Genomic DNA, 22500 nt, shown 5'->3' with positions numbered 1-22500 from the left:
TATATATATATGTGTATATATACGTGTGTTTGTGTGTGTGTATATATGTGTGTATATATATATATGTATATATATAATGTGTGTGTATATATATGTTTGTGTGTGTATATATGTGTGTGTGTATGTATATATATACCGGTGTGTGTGTATATATATATATATATATATATATATACACATACATACACATATATAAATATGCACATATATAAATGTGTGTGTGTGTGTGTGTGTATGTGTATATATATATATATATATATATATATATATATAGAGAGAGAGAGAATATTGCACATCCATGTTGTTAGTATTCATGTAGGATGCTGAAATTACATATTGGAATGATTTGTTTCATAAATGTGCTTTACTAATTTGTTATGATGGAAGCTAGCTGTCTTTCAAAATGTGATAACCTACAGAAAAGCACCCTGTAAGGATGAGGCCCCGATGTTTACTTATTCCGTTGTTTTTGCTCCAGTAAATTCTGATCAACCTGCTCCTTACAAATCTTGCATTCTTGATAAATTAATAGAATCGTCCTCTCTCTCCTCTGCCTGATCTGCTCTATACTTTCCATATTTCCTGGACAATCATCGTGAAGTGACCCGAAGTCCACACTGTGATTCGGAAATTGCTAAAGTAATTGGTTTTGTCTTGGTAAAGCCCTCCTTCATCTTTATGTATTAGTGGCTGCTACTTCCCGCCTCTCGCTCTATTCTCCAGCGAGTGCATTAAGTCCGCCAGAAACATCCTTGATGGGGAGGCTTTTTGATTTCAAAAAATGAGGGATAACAAAGGCGATTAGGCATAAACACACCTTTGAGTGTAGTGGGGTGGAAATGTGGATTTTACCAGGATGCTGAGTGCATGTCTGATCATGTTTGTATTCATGGAAATCATTCAAGTCCTCTTTGCTGATGAACCAGCACTGATAATACAATATCCGGGAATGGAGGGGAAATGGAATGTTCCAGCATTGTGGGTTATAAGCGGCTGTGTCAGTCACAGACAAGCTCGGTTGGGAGTCAGTGGGTCGTGTGGCGAAGAAGACAGCTTTGATCGCCACAGCCTGGAAATAAATAATGCACACGCTTTACCCCCAACCTGTTGTTGCAAAGGTTTTTCCGACTATCCCAGAATGAAGATTCTGGGCTGGAAACAAGCTCAACATGCATGATTTCACTCCTTCGCCTAAAACACGTTTAGAAGCGAACACGTTCTACTCAAAAATAAACAATCCATTGTATGAAAGGGATAGTTTTTTGAGAGAAAGGTTGCAGTAGTAAACCAAAAATATGTTGTGTGTTGTTGCCGGTCGGGAGATGAGCAAAGGAGACGCCAACGAGGAATCGTCGAACAAAAAGCTTTATTTGTTTCGGCGAGTCTCAGACTGGAACTGCAGCTCCAGGATAAATAGTATCGGCCGGATTACTCTTCTGCTGTCTTCTCGGACCACTGTCCTTGAATACCTTTTAAACGGAGACAGTTACTCTTTGTTGTTCTAGCCTTGGGGCTAGAACTGGCCAGTTTGTTGCTTGGCCAGTCAGTCTATTTCCTGTGATCGGTTTGAGTCGGGTGACCTCCGATCCCTATCCTCTACTCCTACTTATGAGGGCTTCCTACCAGATGTCGTTATTGTGTTTACACTTCCTCCTAAAATCCAACTGCTGCTATCCCTTAAGTTCCTCAATGTCCTGGGGGAAAGAGCTCCCACTCTCTGGACAAGCTTGTGATGGACATGTGCACTTTTGGCCTTAGTAGAATAATCCTCTAAAGCATGGGTATCAAACTCTGGCCCGCGGGCCAAATTTGGCCCTCCGTGTAATTTCACTTGGCCCTTGAGGCGATATCAAATTAACACTAAAGCTAGCCCGCCAATTATATATTGCGGCGGTGCCGCGGTAACACCGCATTCACCGCTAATTCTCATACTTGCCAACCCTCCCGGGAGTCTTCCAAACTTCAGCGCCCCTCCCGAAAATCGTCACGTCTGCTTTTCAGCCAGTCCGAGTGCTGGCCCAGTCACATATGTGCGGCTTCTGCACGCACACACAATTGAATGCAACGCATACTTCATCAACAGCGATACAGGTTACACTGAGGGTAGCCAAATAAAAAACATTAACACTGTTAGAAATATACGCCACACTGTGAATCCACACCAAACAAGAATGACCAACACATTTTGAAAGAACATCCGCACCGTAACACAACATAAACACAACAGAACAAATACCCAGAAACCCTTTGCAGCACTAACTCTTCCGGGACGCTACAAGGTGTGTGTATGTGTGGGGGAGGTTTGGTGGTAGCAGGGGGTATATTGTGTAACGTCCCGGAAGAGTTAGTGCTGCAAAAGATTCTGGGTATTTGTTCTGTTGTGTTACGGTGCGGATGTTCTCCCAAAATGTGTTTGTCATTCTTGTTTGGTGTTGATTCACAGTGTGGTGTATATTTCGAACAGTGTTAAAGTTTTTATACTGGCGCCCTCAGTGTAACCTGTATCGCTGTTGATGAAGTATGCGTTGCATTCACTCGTGTGTGCGTACAGAAGCCGCACATATCTTGTGACTGGGTCTCGAAAGATGTTGGAGTGGATGAAAAGCGGACGTGACGATAGCTCATAGAGTACGTTAAAGGCAATGCATTGAAGGCATGCCCCCAAGACTGTGGTCCGGGTGGACGAGATATAATGACTGATGAACACCTTCGTTCGATAATGAAGGTTGCCTCAGCTCAAAGCCTGAGCCCCGACATTAATGAACTAGCATAAAAGAAAAGATGGCAGTTATCTGGCTTGGGCACATCAGATTAGATCAGTGTGTTGCAAACTGAACAGTTTAAAGTCCTGAATGGTTGATTTATTCATTGTTATTGTATTTTCAAATGTATTAGCCTGTGGAAAATAGAAAAGAGGCATTCAATTTTTATTTAAATTGTATTTGATATGCCATTGATATTTTTTGATTATTATTATTATTTGAAACTCGATTTTGCATGTCACTATAAAGTTATATAAGCTTTGCTTGTTCAATATTCAATGCAAAACTTGTTTGGGTCCCTATTAAAAGGTTAATTTGTTCAACCTTGGCCCGCGGCTTTGTTCAGTTTAAAATTTTGGCCCACTCTGTATTTGAGTTTGACACCCCTGCTCTAAAGGATTCTGTGACCAAATACAAACACATGCTAGTTACCGATCGTATAAGAAAATGGTACGCGATATCATTTACCACACCAAAAAACACGCTTTTCAAATATTCAACAATTTATTGCACTATCCACTGTGGATAGTGCACGCCCCAAATTTGTCACGTTTCATGTGTCAGGTAAACCGCGACAAATGGGGCCATATCAATCCCTTTCCTACTGTATACCCGTTTTTGGGCAAGACAAACTCGATCGAGAACTACAAAACTCAAAACCAGTGAAGTTGGCACGTTGTGTAAATGATAAATAAAAACAGAATACAATGACTTGCAAAGCCTTTTCAACTTATTGTATATTCAATTGAATAGACTGCAAAGACAAGGTACTTAACGTTCGAACTGGGAAATTCTGTTATTTTTTGCAAATATTAGCTCATTTGGAATTTGATGCCTGCAACATGTTTCAAAAAAGCTGGCACAAGTGACAAAAAGACTGAGAAAGTTGAGGAATGTTCATCAAACACTTATTTGGAACATCCCACAGGTGAACAGGCTAATTGTGAACAGGTGGGTGACATGATTGGGTATAAAAGCAGCTTCCATTAAATGCCCAGTCATTCAATGGGGCGAGGGTCACCACTTTGTGAACAACTTATTGAGCAAATTGTGGAACAGTTTAAGAACATTTCTCAACGAGATATTGCAAGGAATTTAGAGATTTCACCATCTACGGTCCGTAATATCATCAAAAGCTTTAGAGAATCTGGAGAAATCACTGCACGTAAGCGGCAAGGCAGAAAACCAACATTAAATGCCTGTGACCTTTGGTACTGCATCAAAAACCAACACCAGTGTGTAAAGGATATCACCACATGGGCTCAAGAACACTTCAGAAAACCACCTTCAGTAACTACAGTTTGTGGCTACATCTGTAAGTGCAAGTTAAAACTACTGTGCAAAACAAAAGCCATTTATCAACAACACCCAGAAACGCAGCCGGCTTCGCTGGGCCCGAGCTCATCTAAGATGGACTGATGCAAAGTGGAAAAGTGTTCTGTGGTCTGACGAGTCCACATTTCAAATTGTTTTTGGAAACTGTGGACGTCCTGTCCTCCGGAACAAAGAGGAAAATAACCATATAAAGGTGCAATATGAAGCCTAAAATGCGACAACGGAGACCCCGGACTGTTGAACAACTTAAGCTGTGCATCAAACAAGAATGGGAAAGAATTCCAGCTGAAAAGCTTCGAAAATGTGTCTCCTCAGTTCCCAAACGTTTACCGAGTGTTGTTAAAAGGAAAGGCCATGTAACACAGTGGTAAAAATGCCCCTGTGCCAACTTTTTTGCAATGTGTTGCTGCCATTAAATTCTAAGTTAATGATTATTAGTTTCTCAGTTCGAACATTAAATATCTTGTCTTTACAGTCTATTTGTTGTGGGAGAAGGACAGATGCAGGGACGTCGTTTAGCTCTGTTTATTTATATACAATATTATGAAGTGTGAAACTAACCCAAAATGTGTATGTGTGCGACTATGTGTAGTGATTATATGTTGAGCGTTACCGGGAGTGTTGAGCGAGGTGCGGAAGTCCAAGAGGGCGAGGCAAGCTCGGAGATCCAGGGACAGGCCGGAGGGTCAGGGGCAAGAGCGAGGCGTCAAAGTCCGTATCCAGGCGGGAGGTCGACATCCAAAAGAGCAGCCAGGGAACCAGAGGGAATACCGGGAGACGAGACACACTGCTCGTAACCAGGGAACGGAGGAATGCTGCTGGAATGACACAGGAGGATAAAACACACAGAGAGAGAGAGAGAGAATGTGAGCATAGAGCTATACGTGTCTGCTTACTGTACGGGAACAGGTAGCTACGTTCTGGCCCGGAACGCAGGTTTGCACCGGCTTAAGAAGCGCGGGGTGTCCTCAGCTTCAGGTGTGCGGATTGCTGATTGATTGCAGCTGCAGCAGGAGTGGCGCGCACAGATTAATGCGCATTGGAATGCGCCCGGGCGGTGACACTATTGTATTAAATATAAGTTGAAAAGGATTTTCAAATCATTGTATTCTGTTTTTATTTACGAATTACACAACGTGCCAACTTCACTGGTTTTGGTTTTGTCGAAAATCACTGGGAGAGCACAGACCTCCACCAGGGCTACCTTCCATCGTAAAAAAAAAAAAAAAAGTCCTGATCAGCCCGAAAATTTAATCGCATGTTCCTTATCCCATTTTTAACTTTGTCTGAAAGTTTCACCAAAACGTGCCTTTAACATTTTGAGCTATGTGCAGCGGAATTAACGAAGGATCTTGTCAGTCATCCACTGTCTTTGTCTCTGTGGGGGGAGGCGGGCCGCAAGCATACACACACAGAAGTTGAAGTTTGTAACATAAACGTAAGGTAACGTAGTAGAAACGATGTGGATCAGTCCCAAAATGTAATCACTTCTTCTTTATTCCATTCCTGAAAGTTAGATGAAAATCTGCCTGTAACTTTTTGAACCATCTATAGCGGAATGAAAAAAAAAAAGGGAGTGAACATTCTTGTCAGTCATCCACAGTCCTTATCGCTGTAAAGGCCTCTGGCACACACACAGAAACACACACATACACACAGAAGCGTAAACGTAAGGTAACGTAGAAGGAAGGATTCGGCTCAGGCCCGAACTCTTATCAGTTGGCCCATTTTGCACATTTCCTAAAAGTTTTATGAAAATTTGCCCAAAAACTTTTAAGGCTATTTTGCTAACTAACAGACAAACATTCCAAAGTACAATTTAGAGGAGGCTATTCAACTGGTGGCTGGGGGGCCAAATCTAGCCGGGGATGTAACACTATTCTTTCCCTCAAGTTCAGTTCAAAACCTGGGAGACAAACATTTTTTGCAGCAAATTCCAAAAAAGACAAGAGTGCTCCTGATGTGTTGAGGAAGTTGGACCTCTGTACACACATTGGCAGATCCTTGCATTGACATTTCAACCCTGCATAGAACTCTGGGGTCCAAACTTGTGATTTACATAACTGAGGCGTTCCTCAAGGCACCCCTTTAAGTCCTCTCCATTTTTCCCGTTTTTTTTTTGTAAAGTGATTTATGTACCGTATTTTTCGGAGTATAAGTCGCACCGGAGTATAAGTCGCACCTGCCGAAAATGCATAATAAAGAAGGAAAAAAGTCGCACTGGAGCCCGGCCAAACTATGAAAAAAAAACTGCGACTTATTGTCCGAAAAATACGGTAGTCGCCAGAAAAAAGGGTCAAAAAAGGGCTTGAAAAAAACGGGAATTCTGGGAATTCCTGGAATTTTTTGGAACTTGAAAAAATAATAATTTGAATGTCCAGGATGAGTGGAATATGATGAAGGTGAAATGGTTTTAAATCGGTTGAAAAATGTGGAAATGGTGGAAGTTTGAAAAATGGCCAATTCATTTTGAATGGGGAAAAATGTCACGGAAAACCTGGAAATCTTGGAATTTGTCAAGGGAAAGCTCGCGATTCCCAAGTAGGCTCTACAGTTTGAAGTTGGAACGGTTTGAATCAGGTTAAAAAAGTGGAAGGTAGAGCACGCCAAAATCTGGAGAAGAAGAATAAGAAGTAGAAGTTTAATAAATAGATGCATTTTGCTGTAGAAAACCATATATGAATTAAAGCTGCAAGCAGCGATGGACGGGACCGACTTTGATGGCACATAAAATCCAAACCGGAGCACTAATTAACACTCTTTGGTCAACTTTTAATCAGAGAGGTTCAATCTCTCTCCTGTGCTAGTTTGAAGCCGACACGACAAACGTGCTCAGAGGAGATAATGTTTGAAAAAAGGTGACCGGTTTTTACAAAACTTTTGTTTTGAAAGGAGGATTGCAAACTTGTAGATTTTTGCTGGGGGTTGTCAATATATGAAATGTAGGTCTAAGTGAGACCTACATAGAGGTTTTTGTTTCATGTCTCTACGACATTCCTACCGGAAGTTACAGGCAGTTTTGTCTGTTTTCTTCCAAGGAGCAGTTTTGTCTGTTTTATTCCTAGGGGGCGCTAGAGCGCAATTTTGAGTTTTGGGGTTTGCTTTTTTTATTAGATCGCAATTTTCGCCAGTCCTCATGTGTGTATCCAGTTTGGTGAGTTTTGAAGCATGTTAAGGGGGTCAAATTACAACTCAAAGAGGCAAAAGTGACTGTTTTTACAAAACATTTGTTTTGAAGGGGGAATTGCAAACTTCCTGTTGATTTTAGCTGAAGGATGTCATTGTATGAAATCTAGGTCTAAGTCGGACCTACATGGAAGTTTCTGTTTCATGTCGCTACAACATTCCTACTGGAAGTTACAGACAGTTTTCTGTGTTTTCTTCCTAGGGGTCGCTAGAGCGCATTTTTGAGTTTTGGAGCTAGGTTTTTTTTCGCAATTTTCGCCAGTAATGATGTGTGTGTCAAATATGGTGAGTTTTGAAGCATGTTAAAAGGGTCAAATTACAGCTCAAAGAGGCGGCGGTATAATAATAATAACAACTTTTGTTTTGAAGGGGGATTTCAAACTTCCTGTTGATTTTTGCTGGGGGTTGTCAGTGTATGAAATGTAAGTCTAAGTGAGACCTACATAGAGGTTTGTGTTTCATGTCTCTACGACATTCCTACTGGAAGTTACAGGCAGTTTTGTCTGTTTTCTTCCTAGGAGCAGTTGTCTGTGTTTTCTTCCTAGGGGGCGCTAGAGCGCAATTTTGAGTTTTGGGGTTGGGTTTTTCATTAGATTGCAATTTTTGCCAGTCCTGATGTGTGTCCAATTTGGTGAGTTTTGAAGCATGTTAAAGGGGTCAAATTACAGCTCAAAGAGGCAAAAGTGACTGTTTTTACTACACTTTTGTTTTGAAGGGGGATTTGCCAACTTCCTGTTGATTTTTGCTAAAAGATATCAATGTATGAAATCTAGGTCTAAGTCAGACCTACATAGAGGTTTTTGTTTCATGTCTCTACGACAAGCAGTTTTGTGTTTTTTCCTAGGGGGCGCTAGAGCGCAATTTTGAGTTTTAAGGTTTGGTTTTGTTATTAGATGGCAATTTTCGCCAGTCCTGATGTGTGTGTCAAATATCGTGAGTTTTGAAGCATGTGAAAGGGGTCAAATTACAGCTCAAAGAGGCGGCGGAATAATAATGATAAAACCTTACAAATACAATAGGGTCCTCTGTCCCAAAGGGACATTGCGGTCCCTAATTAGGGCTGCAACAACTAATCGATTAAATCGATTATAAAAATAGTTGCCAATTAATTTAGTCATCGATTCATTGGATCTATGCTACGCGCATGCGCAGAGGCTATTTTTTTTATTTTTTATAAACCTTTATTTCTAAACTGCAACATTTACAAACAGCTGAGAAACAATAATCTAAATAAGTATGGTGCCAGTATGATGGGTTTTTTTTCAATAAAATACTGGAAAGGATAGAAATGTAGTTTGTCTCTTTTATCCAATTATTAATCGACTAATCAAAGTAATAATCGACAGATTAATGGATTATCAAAATGAGTTTTTAGTTGCAGCCCTAATATGAATGGTTTAAAAACTTGGCCATTAAAGCAGATAACATATTAGGACTAAAGCACTATTAGCGAAGCATAAGAGACACAAAACATGCAAAATACATTTTTTTCCAAACAGTGTGTATTTATTTTAGTTGGTTGAAAGATTTCCGTGTGTGTGTAAGTACTTTTGTAAGTAAGTCGCACTGGAGCCCGGCCAAACTATGAAAAAAAACTGCGACTTATAGTCCGAAAAATACGGTAACTAAGATGTTGCTGTAGCTTGTTTACTTCAGCTGCAGCCAGTAGACCATTTTTTCTAATTCATTAGTTGCACAGTAGTGGTGTTCCTTAAGGCTCCATTTTAGGTCCTCTCTTTTTGATAAGTAGGGCTAATTAACTGGTGGCTTTTGCAGCAGATTCCTACAAAAAAAAAAAAAAAAGACTAAAGTGCTGCCTGAGAGATGATCTTGACTTTGTCTAGCTTTTTTGCAGAAGGTCCTTCAAAACCGTAGAGTGCTCCTATAACTCTGACAAAATGAGACACAAATCTAATGTCTACTGGAGAGGAAATGGTTGTCCAAAATATACAAAATACAGTGACGTGCAGTCAGGGGAGGCAGGTGAGGCTGGGCCATGGAAATAAAAAAACTGTAAAAAGAAAAAAAAATTATTAAATTATGTATCCAGTGATTATACTATAAAGTTATTTTCCATTTAACTTCACCAGTTTTAGATTATTTTTATTCAAAATCGCTGAATTTTGAGCCTCGCCATGCATTGCGCAATGACTCGGCTAACTGCTGGCCTGCTGTGCAGTGAGACCGTATTGCTATATGAATTATATTATACATTTCCATAGTTTAGTTAGCTGAGGTATATAATGTACAGTGTATTTTGTCAACAACTGTATGTGTGTAACGTATTTCTTGTGCTGAGCAATCATAAAACGGCTACGAAGACGCACTGGGTGAGGCTCGCAGTAATCCCGCCTCCTGGTGGTAGAGGGCGCTAGGGATCATTTCTGCGACTACTCGGCTGCAGAAGAAGTGACAACAAGCAGCAACAGTTAGCAGCGATCGTTTATTTTTTTTTCTCGCCTGGACTTTTAAACGTGGAGGATTACATATCTAAAATAAAACAGTTTTCTAAACTGGACTTTCAATCGAAGCAGGAGGTAATAATTAAAGGAAGATCTCCATCAAGACAGAGAGACTTTTAAAACTGGAGAAAGATAAGGAAGACTTCTATAAACAAGTTATCGATGCTTTTGTTCAAAAGGAGCGGGCGCATGGACTTCATTTATAAGTAAAGGTAAGACCATAATAAAGTTTTTTTTAATTAAATGTGCTTTTTTGTGTGCTACAGTTTGTATGTGTAAAGTTAAAGTTAAGTTAAAGTACCAATGATTGTCACACACACACTAGGTGTGGGGAAATTTGTCCTCTGCATTTGACCCATCCCCTTGATCACCCCCTGGGAGGTGAGGTGAGAGGAGCAGTGGGCAGCAGCGGCGCCACGCCCGGGAATAATTTTTGGGGATTTAACCCCCAATTCCAACCCTTGATGCTGAGTGCCAAGCAGGGAAGAATGCTGGTATGAGCTTTTAAACATAACCCGTTAACTGCTGCCAATCACATGGTGAATAAGATACTCTTTAGGGTTCATATGTTTGTAAATCTGACTGTGATGAAGTCAGTGCCTCACCAGCCATCAACCTCACCGCACGTCACTGACAAAATAAGAGTAATGGTAAAGGGGAATTATGGCCTTTTATTACTTTAGGTTTCTGCAAATGTCTCTCAAAACAATTAATTTTAATAACCCTAATTTAAAGGATTTAGGTACAATTTTTGTTTACCTTTACAGCGGTTGCTTGGTTTTCGTAAGCCCCACTTTTCTTACGATTGGGTCGCCGACACACACTTCCACTAAAACTTTTGTTTTCGTACACTATTTGCATATCATTCCACGTAATCGAGTGCCAACACAAAAAAAATCCCCCGCATTGGTTTTTCAGTTTGTGCTTTTCTTTTGATCAGGACTGCAAAATTAGCCACCACGAGGCCAAAGAAAGTTGTGAGTGCCAGCTTTTGATTGATTGATTGAAACTTTTATTAGTAGATTGCACAGTACAGTACATATTCCGTACAATTGACCACTAAATGGTAACACCCGACCGAATAAGTCGGGGTCCACGTTAATCAAATTCATGGCTTTTTAATGAATAAGGTGAGGAATACTATTAAATTATTGGGAGAACTCATAATAAAGTAAGGGGGGTATCTGTGTGACTCCTTCCTCAAATGTAAGTTTATCTATTTCATTTGTCTTTTGTATGTATTTCAATTTGTTTTCTGGTTGTAAAACTACAATTATTCTCGATAAAATGCCCTTGTTTGCATATTTTTGCTTAGAACTAATTAATCGGATTTAAATGATTTCTTATGGGAAACATCGATTCAGTTATCCTACGATTCAGCTTTTGTTTGACCTTTTTAACAGAGTTACCGCTGAATATTTCACCATAAAAACATTTTTCAGTACAATCTCACATGAGACGGTCCCAGTTGTTTCATTTTGATAACGTGTATAAACACATTGGGCTTAAATGTAAGGTTATTAACATTTTTTACTTTGGGGCCCAACTGTTCTTCAAGAGAGGGGCCCGAGGCCCACTCAAATATCTACACTGAAATAGTTATCGTACTCTTGATTTCAATCATATTCAATAATTATATTTAACCTACTTAGAGTTTAACCTTGTCAAATGACATAAACCCTGTGTTAATGACTACATAAAAAGGGACCCATTAATAACTGACGAAAAATAAATTCACAATCAATTATATTGCACTAAAATAGACACATAACAAATGTTTTTTTAACCAAACTGTCAATAAAATTAAAGTGCAAATAAAAATACAGCTTCACCACTTTCGTCGTATTTTTTTTGCGCTCAAGAAACGTCTGACAATAGCTCCAGACTTCTTCTGTTTGTTTGCGATAGTCATTACTGCCACAAGTGGTGGAAAAGTGTATTACAAATGAATACCGCTGCGGCCCGTACGGACCAAAGTTGAGAAACAAATCTTTTTTGGTGGTCCCTCTAAGAGGCGCTTGTGGCCCAACAATAGTTCGTAAAACATTGAGTTAGAATACACATATGTAATGTACACTTTAAAAAAAATTCATGACAAATGAAGCAAAATTTGGATAGAGTAAAATACAATTATTATTATTACAAAATATACATGTTTGTCCATCTCAGGAAATCTGAATATATAAACTGTTTATCCCCCAGCTCATGTTTTGATAATTGTAACACAATATTACTGAAATATTCCAAATGATTCGCATATTATTACTAGAAATGTCCGATAATGGCTTTTTTGCCGATATTGTCCAACTCTTAATTACCGATTCCGATATCAACCGATATATACAGTTGTGGAATTAACACATTATTATGCCTAATTTTTATTGTGATGCCCCGCTGGATGCATTAAACAATGTGACAAGGTTTTCCAAAATAAGAGAACAACTTCAACTCAAGTTATGGAAACAAGTGCCAACATGACACTGCCATATTTATTATTGAAGTCACAAAGTGCATAATTTTTTTTAACATGCCTCAAAACAGCATCTTGGAATTTGGGACATGCTCTCCCTGAGATAATCCTGATACCCACTACAACTATGGGAAATACTATACTTTGACTTTCACAAAGTGCATTATTTTTTTATTTTTTTTAAACATGCCTCAAAACAACAGCTACAAAATCAATGAAGGCACACAGATTCAGTCCAGAGTATACTACAGTAATGAAGTAAACAATAACATAGTCCTCATTTAGTGCAAGACTGCCTGGCATACTGTATAACAGGGAATTATAAACTGGGCTCACATCCATCTTACGCTTGTATTCATCGTGTATCTCCTTATGATTCTTGAAGAGGTGGGCGATCAAATTGCTCGTATTAAAGGAATACGTCTTGGTTCCTCCTCGCATAACCAACTTTTTGCAGTCATTGCAAATTGCCAGTTTTTTAATCCGTCAGAGACACTTTAAAATAATCCCAAACCATAGACATGGTGTCGTTAGTCAGTCACCGAGCGAGATCGCTTGTTAGCCACGGCTCCAGCACCAGCAACAACACACTCTTGTTGTTGTTAATGCTGCGCTCGCGGCGGTTTGATGAGGTCATCAAGCGTCGCCAGTAAACCTCTCATGCTGCAGTCGTCAACTCCTGTGTTGTGTGTGGGAGAGGGGAGGGGTTGCTGACTGTGTTTTACCGTATATGGACCGCGCCGTAAAGCGGCGTTTTAAAAAGTCATTAATTTTACTTTTTGAAACCGATACCGATAATTTCCGATACTACATTTTAAGCATTTATCGGCCGATAATATCTGCAGGCCGATATTATCGGACATCTCTAATTATTACTGCTAAAAAAAAATCAATATTTTATAAATAAGTTTTATAGTTTTTTCATATGATTGTCTGCAGTTAGCTGGCGAAGTGAAGTAAATTATTTTTATATAGCGCATAGACTCAAAAGCACTTTACATAGTGAAAGCCATTGACTCAAAAGCACTTTACATAGTGAAAGCCATTATCTGCATATTATAGGATGCATTTAAAGCAGTGTGAGTGGCACTGGGAGCAGGTGGTTAAAGGGTCTCGCCCAAGGACACAACGCCGGTGACTAGGATAGCGGCAGCGGGAATAAAACCTGACACCTTCAAGTTGCTGACACGGGCGCTCTACCGACCAGCCACGCCATCTTACCTGTGACCCTAATGAGGACCAGCGGCGTAGAAAATTCATGAATAGTTAGGTTTTTATTTTTTATGCATTCCCTTATGAAGGCTTTCCCCCAGTGGTTTGTTTACAAACCCTGTTTCCATATGAGTTGGGAAATTGTGTTAGATGTAAATATAAACGGAATACAATGATTTGCAAATCCTTTTCAACCCATATTCAATTAAATGCACTACAAAGACAAGATAGTTGATGTTAAAACTCATAAACTTGGTTTTTTTGCAAATAATAATTAACTTGGAATTTCATGGCTGCAACACGTGCCAAAGTAGTTGGGAAAAGGGCATGTTCACCACTGTGTTACATCACCTTTTCTTTTAACAACACTCGATCAATCATCAATCAATCTTTATTTATATAGCCCTAAATCACAAGTGTCTCAAAGGGCTGCACAAGCCACAACGACATCCTCGGTACAAAGCCCACATAAGGGCAAGGAAAAACTCACCCCAGTGGGACGTCGATAAACGATTGGGAACTGAGGAAACTAATTGTTGAAGCTTTGAAAGTGGAATTCTTTCCCATTCTTGTTTTATGTAGAGCTTCAGTCGTTCAACAGTCCGGGGTCTCAGCTGTCGTATTTTAGGCTTCATAATGCGCCACACATTTTCGATGGGAGACAGGTCTGGACTGCAGGCGGGCCAGGAAAGTACCCGCACTCTTTTTTTTTTACGAAGCCACGCTGTTGTAAGACGTGCTGAATGTGGCTTGGCATTGTCTTGCTGAAATAAGCAGGGGCGTCCATGAAAAAGACGGCACTTAGATGGCAGCATATGTTGTTCCAAAACCTGTATGTACCTTTCAGCATTAATGGTGCCTTCACAGATGTGCAAGTTACCCATGCCTTGGGCACTAATGCACCCCCATACCATCACAGATGCTGGCTTTTGAACTTTGCGTCGATAACAGTCTGGATGGTTCGCTTCCCCTTTGGTCCGGATGACACGATGTCGAATATTTCCAAAAACAATTTGAAATGTGGACTCGTCAGATCACAGAACACTTTTCCACTTTGCATGAGTCCATCTTAGATAAACTCGGGCCCAGAGAAACCGGCAGCGTTTCTGGATGTTGTTGATAAATGGCTTTTGCTTTGTATAGTAGAGCTTTAACTTGCACTTACAGATGTAGCGACCAACTGTATTTAGTGACAGTGGTTTTCTGAAGTGTTCCTGAGCCCATGTGGTGATATCCTTTAGAGATTGATGTCGGTTTTTGATACAGTGCCGTCCGAGGGATCGAAGGTCACGATCATTCAATGTTGGTTTCCGGTCATGCCGCTTACGTGGAGTGATTTATCCAGATTCTCTGAACCTTTTGATGATATTATGGACCGTAGATGTTGAAATCCCTAAATTTCTTGCAATTGCACTTTGAGAAACGTTGTTCTTAAACTGTTTGACTATTTGCTCACGCAGTTGTGGACAAAGGGGTGTACCTCGCCCCATCCTTTCTTGTGAAAGACTGAGCATTTTTTGGGAAGCTGTTTTTATACCCAATCATGGCACCCACCTGTTCCCAATTAGCCTGTTCACCTGTGGGATGTTCCAAATAAGTGTTTGATGAGCATTCCTCAACTTTATCAGTATTTATTGCCACCTTTCCCAACTTCTTTGTCACGTGTTGCTGGCATCAAATTCTAAAGTTAATGATTATTTGCAAAAAAAAAAAAAGTTTATTAGTTTGGACATCAAATATGTTGTCTTTGTAGCATATTCAACTGAATATGGGTTGGGAAAATGATTTGCAAATCATTGTATTCCGTTTATATTTACATCTAACACAATTTCCCAACTCATATGGAAATAGGGTTTGTACATTCTAATAAATAATACATATTTTCCTCCTCATAATATTATGACATGATATTTGGTTGCCAACTGCCTCCATGTTGGTCCATTGCCACTATTTCCACTCGCGACGTGTATTGGCTTTCCATCTTCTCTGTAAATTAAATCTGGGATCACCCAGCCTCCATCACCCGCCCACCCCCTCTTTTTTTTTTTTTTTTTTCTGCCACCCGTACAATCCACAAACCACAGCCAGAAGCCACAGCAGCAGAGGATGAATTCCTGTGGTGAAAGACAAATTGTATTTCTTTTCCCCTCCCGGCTCCAAGATATACAGTCTGTAATTAATAAACATGAGGTCCTCGTTCTGTTGGTCTGACATCTGGGGACATGTTGAACAAGGGTGTGTCCTCACTTTGATCTTCGTTAGGAGTCAGAGACACAGAAACGTACACTTCTACATATTCTCGATAAATCCACGTAGCTGTTGACAGGGGCAAAATATATTGGGATATGGGTAGTGTCAGTGCCTGTTTCGTTCTCAATATGCTGATACGCTGAGGAAATGGGTTCCAACATTAGTCATGCCAATGTGAAAGGTATGGAGACATGATGTTACGTTCCCAGATGTCTCTTGAGTCTAGGGATCGTAAAATAATTCCTCATAATAATAATAATACATTTTATTTACAAGGCGCCTTTCTGGGCACTCAAGGACACCGTACAAAATCAAAACAATAAAATCAAATTGGATAAAAACAACAAAGATAGAAAAGAAAAGATGATTACAATGAATAAGCAGTCAGGAATAGGTGTGTTTTAAGTCTTGATTTGAAGAGGGGTATTGAGTCTAAGTTACGAAGGTCTGGTGGTAAAGAGTTCCAAAGATGTTTGGCAGAGCGGCTGAAAGCTCGGGCACCCATGGTGGACAGTTTAAAGGCCTACTGAAACCCACTACTACCGACCACGCAGTCTGATAGTTTATATATCAATGATGAAGTCTTAACATTGCAACACATGCCAATACGGCCGGATTAGCTTACTAAAGTGCAATTTTAAATTTTGCGCGAACTATCCTGCTGAAAACGTCTCGGTATGATGACGCCTGCGCGTGACGTCACGGATTGTAGAGGACATTTTGGGAAAGCATGGTGGCCAGCTATTAAGTCGTCTGTTTTCATCGCAAAATTCCACAGTATTCTGGACATCTGTGTTGGTGAATCTTTTGCAATTTGTTCAATGAACAATGGAGACAGCAAAGAAGAAAGCTGTAGGTGGGAAGCAGTGTATTGCGGCAGGTGTTGCGCTGGATAACGCACCCCCGCCGTAGAATGCACCCCCTGACTGTTGTGCCGGATAACACAGCCGGTGTTTCATTGTTTACATTCCCGAAAGATGACAGTCAAGCTTTACCATTGGCTTGTGGAGAACTGGGACAACAGAGACTCTTACCAGGGGGACTTTGAGTTGGATACGCAGACGCGGTACCGTGAGTACGCATGCAGCTGCGGCTTCCAAACATTTGATCGCTTGCCCGTACGCGCGTGTCGCTATGTGCATGTCACGTACGTAACTTTGGGGACTTTGGGGAAATAGATGTGCTGTATGAACTTTGGGGAGGTGAACGATACTTTGGGCTGTGGGATTGAGTGTGTTGTGCAGGTGTTTGAGTTGTATTGGCGGGTTATATGGACGGGAGGGGGGAGGTGTTTGTTATGCGGGATTAATTTGTGGCATATTAAATATAAGCCTGGTTGTGTTGTGGCTAATAGAGGATATACATGTCTTGTGTTTATTTACTGTTTTAGGTCCCACCCGCCTCTCACAGCATCTTCCCTATCTGAATCGCTCCCACTGCCCTCTAGTCCTTCACTCTCACTTTCCTCATCCACAAATCTTTCATCCTCACTCACATTAATGGGGAAATCGTTGCTTTCTCGGTCCGAGTCGCTCTCGCTGCTGTTGGCCATGATTGTAAACAATGTGCAGATGTAAGGAGCTCCACAACCTGTGACGTCACGCGCATATCGTCTGCTACTTCCGGTACAGGCAAGGCTTTTTTATCGGCGACCAAAAGTTGCGAACTTTATCGTCGATCTTCTCTACTAAATCCTTTCAGCAAAAATATGGCAATATCGCGAAATGATCAAGTATGACACATAGAATGGACCTTGTTTGAATAAGAAAATCGCATGTCAGTAGGCCTTTAACTAAAGGGACAGTGAGATGGATGGATGAAGAGGATCTTAGGGAACGTGAGGGCGTGGCGACATGGATCAGGTCAGAGAGATATGACGGAGAGAGGTTATGGATGGCTTTGAAAGTGAGGAGAATTCTTTTAAAGTGGATACGATGTTTGATGGGTAGCCATTTGTCATTAGCTCATTTGTGTTTGCATATTGTGGACTACATGTACCAAGTTATATGGCAATCTGAAACGTTTGAAACAGTAGCTTATAGGCATACCTTGGTAAATTTGTCTCCTCTTTCGTTTTGGGCGTACATTAAGCATGCTCTACTTATTTTCACCAGCATAACCATTGCTAGCGTTGGTTGTAGTTCGTTTTAGTCTTTGTTTTCTGATAGTACTGACAATAACCACTTGATTGCCATTTGTTGTGATGACGTACCTATTCCTGAAAATAGCCTAATTTCTGTGTAAAATGTGTTGGGTAGAGATTTGTTATTGGCAAAATGCTTGTCTGTTCGGCTATTATGGTCCCAGCACCTCAACCTCTCGTAAGAGGCAGTGGAAGTTTGAATTTTCTTGGAGTAGCCCAGTCGATTCAACTGGATTCCGCTGCCTATCTGGCAACCTCAGTCAGGGAGAGGAGGAGGGGACCATAGAATTTTGACTGATTGCAGTACCATAATTTTCCATATGGCTCCTATTAGCTGTGGCTGTGTATTTTTTAACATGACGCTACAAGTTGGCAGTTTGTTCCCTAGCGGTATCAAAACATTAGTTGTGTTGCTGCCATGTTATGTAATATACTTGTCCATAAATGAAAGACCATGTTCCCACGGCTCTGTAGTGCTGCCCTAGTGGCTCCCAGGAGCATTTTTGACACAAACCTTCCCAATTGTTAGAAAGCCCACTGTTGAATATGTTTGTGTGTATTCTTCACTGACGAGAGTATTTGGTGAATATCGTTTTGTCCTACTAATTTTGGCGGTTATTGAACTCACCATAGTGTGGACTGTGACGCAAGAGTTTGTTTACATGTAAAATCTTGTCTCATTTTGTCCGCCAAACATTTTATACTGTGCTTGAATGCACAAAGGTGCGCTTTGTTGATGTTATTGACTTGTTGGAGTGCTAATCAGGCATATTTGGTCAGTGCATCACTGCAAGCTATTTAATGCTAACATGCTATTTAGGCTTGCTGTATGTACATATTGCATCACTATGCCTCGTTTGCAGGTATATTTGAAATAATTTAATTTCCTTTGTTTATGTCCTTTGTGTATTTAATTTATATTTCCATGTCTCATGATACATTATCTGTACAGTCATGGTCAAAAGTTTTCATACACTTATGAAGGACATAATGTCATGGCTGTCTTGAGTTTTCAATCATTTCTACAACTCTTATTTTTTTTTGTGAGAGTGATTGGAGCACATACTTGTTGTTTGGTTCTTTTATGAATTTATTATGAGTCTACTGAAAATGTGAGCAAATCTGCTGGGTCAAAAGTATACATACAGCAATGTTAATATTTGCTTACATGTCCCTTGGCAAGTTTCACTGCAATAAGGCGCTTTTGGTAGCCATCCACAAGCTTCTGCTTGTATTTTTTTACCACTCTTCTTGACAAAATTGGTGCAGTTTAGCTAAATTTGTTGGTTTTCTGACATGGACTTGTTTCTTCAGCATTGTCCACCTTCGGAAGGCCATTGTAAAACCTTAATTCTAGCCTGATTTAGCCATTCCTTTACCACTTTTGATGTGTGTTTGGGGTCATTGTCCTGTTTTCATACACTTTTGAAGGACAAAATGTCATGGCTGTATTGAGTTTCTAATAATTTCTACAACTCTTATTTTTGGTGATAGAGTGATTGGAGCACATACTTGTCACAAAAAACATTCATGAAGTTTGGTTCTTTTATGAATTTATTATGGGGTCATTGTCCTGTTGGAGCACCCAACTGCGCCCTGACATCACATGGACAAAGATAAGATCTTCTGGAAGAAAGTTCTGTGGTCAGAGGAAACAAAAGTTGAGCTGTTTGGCCACAATACCCAGCAATATGTTTGGAGGAGAAAAGGTGAGGCCTTTAATCCCAGGAACACCATACCTACCGTCAAGCATGGTGGTGGTAGTATTATGCTCTGGGCCTGTTCTGCTGCCAATGGAACTGGTGCTTTACAGAGAGTAAATGGGACAACGAAAAAGGAGGATTACCTTCAAATTCTTCAGGACAACCTAAAATCATCAGCCCGGAGGTTGGGTCTTGGGCGCAGTTGGGTGTTCCAACAGGACAATGACCCCAAACACACGTCAAAAGTGGTGAAGGAATGGCTAAATCAGGCTAGAATTAAGGTTTTAGAATGGCATTGCCAAAGTCCTGACTTAAGCATGTGGACAATGCTGAAGAAACAAGTCCGTGTCAGAAAACCAACAAATTTTAGCTGAACCGCACCAATTTTGTCAAGAGGAGTGGTCCAAAAATTCAACCAGAAGCTTGTGGATGGCTACCAAAAGCGCCTTATTGCAGTGAAACTTGCCCAGGGACATGTAACCAAATATTAACATTGCTGTATATATACTTTTGACCCAGCAGATTTGGTCACATTTTCAGTAGACCCATAATAAATTCATAAAAGAACCAAACTTCATGAATGTTTTTTTGTGACCAACAAGTATGTGCTCCAATCACTCTATCACAAAAAAAAAAAAAGAGTTGTAGAAATTTTTGGAAACTGAAGACAGCCATGACATTATGTTCTTTACAAGTGTATGTAAACTTTTGACCACGACTGTATGTAATATTGTATGCATTTCAGATAGTTGTTTGTATGCCATGTTGTTCCAGACCACAGCAAACATTACCTTGCTTGGTTGTAATAAATCTATTAAAAGAAGATCGCAGTCTGCCGTCGACCTATGTCCATTAAAAGCCATTCATTTCCAGGAGTTATCTCACTTTCTGAGTAGCCTCCGATTTACTAATGGCTTCTAATGTTGTAAAAATGTGTAGAATAAATATTACATTTCAACATTTCTGTCAACGAAGATTTGCTTCAACCTGCGACAGTCATTTTGATAGTAGGCTAATATGGCTAATTTAGACACTTACGTCATTTATTAATTATAAGACTTCCATCCATCCATTTTCTACTGCTTGTCCCTTTTTTGGGGGTCGCGGGGTGTGCTGCACTGCAAAAAGTCAGTGTTCAAAAACAATTAAAAAAAAAAAAAAAAAAAATTAGGTTTATTTTATTTGAACGAAGCAAAATTATCTGAAAAAGTAGTTTTATACTTGTGAGTGTTGATGACACAGCTTTGCAACAGTTGATATTCTAGTTTCAAGCATGTTTTACTCAATATAGGTCATAACATCTCAGCAACAAGCTGTAATATCTTACTGAGATCATTTAGGACCAAAACCCTTAAAACAAGTAAAACACTCTAACATACAATCTGCTTAGTGAGAAGAATTATCTTATCAGACAGAAAATAAGAAAATATCACCCTTATTTGAGATATTTAATCTTACTTAGATTTCAGTTTTTGCAGTGTGGAGCCTATCCCAGCTGCATTCGGGCGGAAGGCGGGGTACACCCTGGACAAGTCGCTACCTCATCACAGGGCCAACACAGATAGACGGACAACATTCACACTCACATTCACACACTAGGGACCATTTAGTGTTAAGATTTCATCATTGATATATAAACTATCAGACTGCGTGGTCGGTAGTAGTGGCTTTCAGTAGGCCTTTAAGGTTGGCAAGTATGGTATGACGTCGTTTCCCCGCCTGAACAATAAGCAAACCAAGCATCCATTGCACCTTACATTGTTATGTAACAGCTGCAAGCCATGACGGCAGCGGGGTCAACCTCAGGAGGGGGGGGGGGTTAGTTTTAATTTCGCCGACACAAATGGACAGTGGCGAACATGTCTGCCCGCCTTGTGAAAAGGTCAGCGCAGCGACACGGCGAGTGGATTTTGATGACAAGTGACAATGACATCATTTCTCACCGTGCAGATGCACAGTAGCCCCGCTCCTGGCACCACGATGTAGTTTATTGCTCTTTACATGTCCTCACATCAAATTCATTCTGCAAATAGAGAAAAAATGTAGGTCGCATACGATTAAAGATGACTTATTCATTATATTGCCATGCACCATTCGCTGTTGTGTCTAAATGTATAATTAATCAGCGCCATTGAAATGCTGCTACTGGAGACTTTTTGACTAATGAGAGACAAAGAATATCTAAACAGTATTGAAGGGAGAAAGCGATTTGAGTCTATTTTAGCTCTCAGCGCAATTATTTGCCTGCCGCGGCGTGGTTAAAAGGGATTCGGGAAGCGTGACGGGAATGAATGTTTCTAGGGGGATTGGACCTGACGTGTGCAGGTGCTCCTCTTTAAAGGGCCCCTCTCACGCTGCCAACATTGGCACTTGCATCAATTCTGGACTTAAAAATGATGTCGACGAGTGCAATTCACCCCCAAAATAGACACCGTGGTGATTCTGGGCTTGTTTTTTGGTGAGTTTGGGCACATTCTGGGCCGCTCACTTGTCGCTCCAAAATGTGGGCGGGGTCTGCATCAGCCTGATGACGTCACCTACAGAAGACTGGAGGCAATTACATTACTACTAAAGGTTTGCGTATGAGTTGGGAAATTGTGTTAGATGTAAATATAGACGGAATACAATGATTTGCAAATCCTTTTCAACCCATATTCAATTGAATGCACTACAAAGACAAGATATTTGATGTTCAAACTCATAAACGTAATTTTTTTTTTAGAATTTCATGGCTGCAACACGTGCCAAAGTAGTTGGGAAAGGGCATGTTCACTACTGTGTTAAATCACCTTTTCTTTTAACAACACTCAATAAACAATTGGGAACTGAGGAAACTAATTGTTGAAGCTTTGAAAGTGGAATTCTTTCCCATTTTTGTTTTATGTAGAGCTTAAGTCGTTCAACAGTCCGGGGTCTCCGCTGTCGTATTTTACGCTTCATAATGCACCACACATTTTCGATGGGAGACAGGTCTGGA

General features: G+C 40.3%; 1 protein-coding gene across 1 annotated transcript in view; it reads left to right on the top strand.

Annotated features, from left to right (window-relative positions):
• The window catches only part of LOC133577304 (CMP-N-acetylneuraminate-beta-galactosamide-alpha-2,3-sialyltransferase 1-like), a 224479-nt gene that overhangs the window by 7734 nt on the left and 194245 nt on the right, over window positions 1–22500 (top strand). The window lies entirely within an intron of this gene.

The sequence above is a fragment of the Nerophis lumbriciformis genome, linkage group LG37 (genome assembly GCF_033978685.3).
Source record: "Nerophis lumbriciformis linkage group LG37, RoL_Nlum_v2.1, whole genome shotgun sequence".
Lineage (NCBI taxonomy): Eukaryota > Metazoa > Chordata > Actinopteri > Syngnathiformes > Syngnathidae > Nerophis > Nerophis lumbriciformis.
The sequence above is the reverse complement of the archived record's forward strand: the minus strand, read 5'-3'. Positions and strand labels throughout refer to the sequence as shown.